Raw genomic sequence first — 7,656 nt, forward strand, 5'->3', positions numbered from 1 at the left:
AAAAAAATTCAGAGTCCCATTTACATTTCAGAGAAGAGACCTGGTCTGAAGCTTTGACCTTTGCAGCCTAAACACCCACACGGGCATTTCGTAACCGACCTGGGCATTCTCAGTGGCTGGAGCGTCTCTGAATGACAGTCTAAGCAACAACTGTTGATGGAATGTTAATTCCCTCCTCTTTAGACTCAATCCCCGGGTTCCTCTCTTCACCTCTCTTTATTCCCCACGCCTCAACGAAGGGAGCAGTTTAGCTGGTGGGGGAGTGCGAGGAAGAGCCGCCTCTCTTAGCCCTGCCCCCTTCCCCTTGCTGTACGCCAACTAGTCCAGAAAATGCTCTGCCTCACGTTTTTTCGGATGAGCGTGTTGCAACTCTGCCTGGACCAGGTGGAGGGATTTACTGCTACCTCTGCAGAGAAGGGGCAGCCGGCCCGTGGCCATACAGACACGGCGCTGTGTGCTCTGAGCAGTTTACCCGTGATGAAGGTAATGATGGGCTCTCCAGAGGCTGGACTTTCTCTTTCCCAACTGGTTCCATACCCAGGAGAGGGAGAAAGGGGAATTATTTCCCAAACCCCAAACCCTTATATTCTATCCCCCCTTGCCGGTTCCTTCCCTATGTATCTAATCCCCAGCTGCTGATCCCAGGACACCCCTCATTTAGCTAAAATGAACATGTTAAAATGTTCCTGCAAGGTCCCTTAGCAAAAGGGCTTTACTGATCCTCTTTAGGGAATCACGCCATAGAAAGATGTGTTTCCTTCCAATCACTTATTATAATAGTAACTCTAGGTATCACAAAGTTTTCTGTCCTCTCGTATTTTCTGGCCACAGATGAGAATCAGCAGGGCCTCTTCGTCTGTCCTGCTGCCTTTCCAGTCAAGTTTGGACACGGGGATGGAGCCGCCCAAGGCAGAGCTGGATGTGCAGGATGGCCGGGGCAGCAGGAGGGGAAGTAAGACTTCGGGGTCACAACCCACTGGGACAGCCACAGTGTGCATCACCATCAACGGCTACCCTGCCTGACGGCAAATTCATTTTACACTTCGTCAAACTCCAGGCTCAGCTATGGCTCTGCCATCTCTCATCCTCAAATTGGAAGTAATGCATGTATCTCTCATTCAACAGGTTTAGTTTATATCCTCATTCTAGGAGAAGAAAATCATTGAATAATGACTTAGCACTTTTTACCCTTCAGATCGGCAAAGTTGTCTTTCTTTGTTAGGTAAGCGACTATGTCTTATAATGGAATTGTCTACAGCTTTTTAAAAGGATAAATTGTATCTATACCCATCACCTGAAGGTTTTGCCACCATATACTGTTAGGCAAGAGAAGCAAGATGTATATCCAATAATGCTATTTTTTTTGTTTATTAAAAAAATCCTATGTAAGTGCACAGATGGTTGTACATTACTGTATGAACTTGCAGAGAGGTATGGAGAGAAACATAACCGTAGTTAATGTACAATATGAATAGGGAAATAATGAAAAAAAGAGAAAGCTTTTTTCAACATCAACAAAAATAAATTAGAAGATTGCATTGCAAGTTGGTTTAAAATCCCTGTATATAAGTTTAGAAGTCTGGAATGCTAAATGCTCAAGTGTAGAAATTTTATTGAATTTATGTGTTTTAGGGGCGCCTGGGTGGCTCAGTCGATTAAGCAACTGCTTTCGGCTCAGGTCATGATCCTATGGGCCTGGGATCGAGCACCATATCAGGCTCTCTGCTCGGTGGGGAGCCTCCTTCTCCCTCTCCCTCTGCCCCTCCTCTGCTTGTGCTCTCTCTCTAAATTAAATAAAATCTTAAAAAAGTTTATGTGTTTTAGCCATTTATTGATCCATTCTGTAGACATTAAAATGATGTTTGGGATGTAAATCAAAAGTGAAAATCAGGTAATTAAACTGATAACATATAATCCTATCCATAAGTATAATAGTGTGGATGGATATACAGGAAAGTATAATGGTAATGATCCATGCTTTGAAATTATGAGTCTTTTATTCCTTATTTATATTTTCTCGTTTTTCTAAACGAGCTGACATTTAATTTATGATACATACAAGCATGAAACATAATCTTGTATGGTTATAATGAGGAGAAGCTGAGAATGACCAGTGCAAGGTCCTGTTTTAAGATGTAAACATAATGCAATAATACTGTTTGATTCCATTACGCTTCTCCAGTAAGTGGGCATCTCAGAAAGATGTTCCAGCCTGAGCTTGTTTTGACACCTCAACGGGCAGCTTATTCCAACAATTCTCACAGCTAATTTTCCGCAGTAATGGAGATAAACTTGGGGGGTAACCATGGAGGAAACAGAAGACTCTCACCTTGAAGTTCAAACTAGCACTAAGGTGATATTAACTGATTTTACTATAACCCTCTCTGAAGCCTGTATCAATCTGGATAAGGAGGGCAAGGTTGCCCTCTGCTGCCTGAAATTAAAATAGCCTCAAATTTTCACTGCTTCGGACTCCTAGATGAGGCTTTCCCAGAGTGAATTCCTTACATTGGTAGCCAGAGGCAAGCCCCCTTTGATAAAAGGAGTTCTGGCATCACAGGAGATTCTTTTTTTTTTTTTTAAAGATTTTATTTATTTATTTGACAGAGACAGCCAGCGAGAGAGGGAACACAAGCAGGAGGAGTGGGAGAGGAAGAAGCAGGCTCATAACAGAGGAGCCTGATGTGGGGCTCGATCCCACAACACCGGGATCACGCCCTGAGCCGAAGGCAGGCACTTAACCGCTGCACCACCCAGGTGCCCCCATCACAGGAGATTTTTAATGCACTTCAAGAACTCATGCCATGAAGAAATTGGCTTATCTAAGTCTCCCTGATTGAATAGTTTAGGAGCCTAGAGAAAGCACATGACTTTATAGCTTCAAAATCAACACACAAATGTCACCTCGAGCAGGCCGTTGTAAATCTAAATCAATTCCACAGAATCCCTGCCTCGTCACTTCTTCGCTGATAGTTCTTCCATCAGTCCCTCGCTCTCATCTCCACAGCTCCGGATTTCATTCAGGCCTTCATTCTTGAGCTGCCTTCCATGACTCTGCAGATAATGTCTGCTTCCATTGTCCTAATGCTTCCTCCTTCACAATGTACATTGGGACTGTAAGTATTTGATTTCTTCCTCTCCTGCTAGACTGTGAACTCCATGAGGACAAGGTCCTTATTGATCACTGCCTAATGAAGCCCCAGTTCCATAGTTGGATCCTAATGGGTTATTTTCTCCACTGAACACATGAATTCTTTCAGAGAGAGCGGTCAAATGCAGCACAGAGTATCTCTGGTCTTTGGCAAGCACCCCTTCAATGGTGTGAAGGGAGCTGAAGTCAGAATACACAAGAACACAATACAGTGGAATAGAAAAGATGGTGCTTTGGGGCTGAGAGGTAGAAAACGATTAGGGGAGAAGTTGGTGATAGAGCAGGAATAACTATTGTAGCAAAGTACTGGAGAAAATGAGAACATTACTTTTCTTACACCACATAAAAAACTTACTGACTATAACAATTTCATAAAAGAGGTATTATCTATGGTTTATAGATAGGAGGCTCAGAGAAATTAAATGAACTTGCCTAACTGGTAAGTGCCAGGGTTAGGATATTAACCCACATGTCTGGCTCCAAAGCTCATACCTTTGCCTCTAGACCATGCTTTCTCCCATGGGACCAAGAGCTCCAGTAGACTGGTTGGTCTTAAAAAGAGAAGGAAGAGGGGCGCCTGGGTGGCACAGCGGTTAAAGCGTCTGCCTTCGGCTCAGGGCGTGATCCCGGTGTTCTGGGATCGAGCCCCACATCAGGCTCCTCCACTATGGGCCTGCTTCTTCCTCTCCCACTCCCTCTGCTTGTGTTCCCTCTCTCGCTGGCTGTCTCTCTGTCAAATAAATAAATAAACTCTTTAAAAAAAAAAAAGAGAAGGAAGAAGACCTCATTCACTGGAGCGAAGGAGGGAATCACTGATAGAGATTTCCAGATTTAATGAAGTAGGAGGAGAGCTAGTAGTCTACTGGGGGGGGGGGTAGATAAAGTGTGAAGTGACATTTGAAAACATAGTCACATGATTTCCATAGGCTTTTAGATAGATTTAAGCTGAGAGAGATGCAGCAGATTTGAAGAAAGTAGTGATAGTTCCTGAGGGACTGGATAAAGAAACTACTCATGAAGATAAATTATTGTGCATCTGAGCTGGAGATTATGAGCTGGAAGTGGCACCAATTCTTACAGTTCTATACTTTTTCCTAACAGTGCTCAGTCATTTGGCTGTAGGCATGGAGAAAGGTTAAGTATTTGTTCTATGGGTCAAACTGAGCAATGATGCTTAGAAGTTGAGAGTGTTAGTGAGAAAGAAATTCAAGTGATCAGCCATGGAAGTCAAGGCTTGGTGAGGAAGAAAAGCAAAAGGTGGCCTGGGGCATGGGGAAAATAGAAGGAATTGGAAGACTACACTCTTCCATTGTAGATGAGATCCTAAAGCAGAGAAACTACCTCCAGCCTGGTAGTTCAAATAATGACCTTGAAACAAAGATCAAAACACATGTGCATCTTTGATGAAAGGAAGTGTATGAGTTGGGGATTACTTCGGCTATAATGAACCAGAAACGTGACCATAGGAATTTAATCAAACGTGTGTTTATTTCTTTCATAGGAGAAATCCAGAGTTTGGCAGTCTGGGCAGGTTCAGCCGACCCACAACATCACCAGTGAGCTGAGGTCCTTCTATCATTCTGTTCTTCAATGAACATGTGGCTCTCATTCTCATGGTCGCCTTGTGGGGTGCATGATGGCTGCTGAATTGCCTCCAAGCAGAAAAAGGAAGAAGGAATTGACAAGAAGAGCAGGGAAAGGGGAAAAAAAATTGTCCTCTTTAGAAAGCTTTCCAAGAACTCCCACCCAGGACCTCCATTCTTATCTCATTGGTCAGATGTATCCCATGAGTACTCTCACTGGAAAAACAAAAAACAAACAACAACAACAACAAAAACCTCTGGGAAGCTGAGCTTCTTAACGAGGGCACAGTGACTTCCCTAACAAAATCTGAGTTCAGGAAGTAAGAAGTTGGACAGGCAAGTAGCAGGCTGCCCCCTAGAAGGAGACATCAGTAACCAAAACCACAACATCTGAAGATGGAAAGTAAATGGGGCATTGGGAAATGATGCAGCAGGGAAAAGGAAGGTCAAGTTTAAGTACTTGAAAAGGGTAGGAGTAGCAAGGCTATTTGCCCTGAAGAACCCAGAAGGATTCAGGAATTAGAGGATTACGTACAAGGGACGAAAGGGAACTAAATATAAAGGTACTGTTTGAAAGTGCATCGAGACCAGTTAGACTCCTGTCTGCATCTTTCCATCCTGCCCTCCCAGAAGACGGTTGGCTTTATTCCTTAAAGACCCTGAGAGACCGCAGGGACAGCAGAGTCAGGGGAGGGCTATGATGGGGTAGTATTCTGGCCATGGGAGTGTAAGTGAAAGGCTTACCTCACAGGAAGATTGGAAGAAAATTCTCTAAAGAAACTTAATGCCCCCTACAGGATGCTATAATATAAGGAAACAGGAGAAGAACAAGGAAGAACTCTGACAACTTAAAAAGTGACAGTTGAAATATTTTTTTAAAAGTCGGTAGAATGAATGGGAAAGTTAAGGAGAACTCTCAGAAAGTAGGTCATCTAAATAATAGAAGTTCCACTAAGAACAGAACAGAACGAGAAGATAATTTGCCCACCAGATATTAATTCCTTGAGTCCTCCAGCCTATAACCACTTTCTGTAACACACACACACACACACACACACACACACACAAAGTGCGCCCGCACTTCTAATACATATTTTAGCGCTTCACTCTTCAACAAGGATCTCTGGCAGTTAGGCATACTTACAATATGACAGAGACCAGAACATAACCATACAAACTTAGAAGAAAGTGGAGATAATACAGTGTGCTAAACAAAACTTGAATGTTGTTTAAACAGCTACCCTAAGAAAAGAAATTGAATTCAAGGAACAAGAATAGGATGCTTTAAGATAAGGAGTAACACAAGAACAAGAAGGAACTCTTGGAAACTAAAAACAAACAAACCCCTAAATAATAGAGGGTCCCCTAAGAACAGAAAATAGGAGAGAAAACCATCAAAGGCAACACAAAAAGCATTTCTCAGAACGGAAGGATACAGATCTCCGGAAAGAAAAGGCTGCTCACTATACTGGAAGTCGAAAGACCTACACCATCATCGTGAAGTTTCAGAACGATCAGGCTAAATAAGAGACCTAACCTTTCAGAGAAAATGACAGGGGACATACAAAAGAACGGGAGTAGGAACGGATCCCTCATAGGAGCACTAGAAGGCAGAAGAAAATGGGATCAAGGTCTTCTCAATTCTGAGAAAAATAACTGTTTTCAATCAAGAATCATATGCATCCTTCTTTGAAAAGCAACTGGAAATGTTGTCCACCAACAGGAAGTAGTTAGCCCGGAAAAAGGAAAACATGGAATCCAGGAAAGAGGACCAACCATGCTAGAGAGTGGGGGCTGCCACAGGGAGGGCTGCCACGAGCCCCGATTAGAGCAGGGGGCGGGGCTTGTCTCACAAGATAAATGGAACCAGTAAATTGTCTGTCCAATTTGACTTTTAGATCGAAATTATGTGAAGGGATGAAGAGGTGTTAACTAACTTTATTGTGATAATCATTTTGCAATATATATGTGTATTAGATCATTGCATTGTACTCCTTAAACTCACATATATGTCAATAATATCTCAATAATGCTGGAAAAATTTTGACTTTTGGGAAAACCGGAGTGAAAGGAATAAAACAGAGCTGGTCAAGTCAGATATTCAAAGAAAATATTTTAAAAAGAGATCATTATTAACTCCAATAAAACAAAAAATTGTGCTAGAAAATAATGTAATCATAGAAAACTCTGGCTTATTAGAGCAATAGCATTTATGAACATAGTAAAAATAACACTTAATATGGATTTAACAAAAAGGTGAGATATTAGAAGGATGGAGATGATGGGGTGTGACTAAACTCCTCATCTTTTCAAACAGGAGAAGTCAATATGTTTGAGGGGTTCTAAAGTGATGAACCAAGAGAGAGCAGCCATCTTTAGAAACAGGAACAGGGCATATACCAGCGTGGCTAAAAGTGGTTGTCTGGGGGAGTGGGATTACGTGAGGGTCAAAAGAACAAGAAGCTGGTTTCTTCATAAGCCATTTACTTATACAGTTTGACTTTTTTTTTTTTTTAAGCTAAATTGAGCAGAATGAAAGACTTCTCCCAAAAGTGTGCTTCTCAGTAGCAGCTGGGAGCTTGAGATGCAGCGTCTCGAACCCAGCCTGGAACCTACAGAATGATCTGTATTTCATGCCATGTCCTGGTGACTCGCATGCCCTGCGATCTGAGGGGCACTGGTCTATCAGTCATGGCACGGGGGGCTAAGTGGGATGCAGGTGTCCCTCGCTGTAACGAAGGTGAAGAAGTGAGGCGAGGGGACTCATTGGACAGGTGAGCCAACAGAAGGTTCCTGTGAACTCAGCCCACCGCTCTACCTCCCTAACCTGCCTCAGTACTCCTGACTCAATCGGTCTTTGCAGATTTTGGGTTAGGCGCACCTATCTGACACATTTTGATACGTATTTTGGTATTGGTACCT

Source organism: Ursus maritimus, unplaced genomic scaffold, assembly GCF_017311325.1.
Source record: "Ursus maritimus isolate PB19 unplaced genomic scaffold, ASM1731132v1 scaffold_15, whole genome shotgun sequence".
NCBI lineage: Eukaryota > Metazoa > Chordata > Mammalia > Carnivora > Ursidae > Ursus > Ursus maritimus.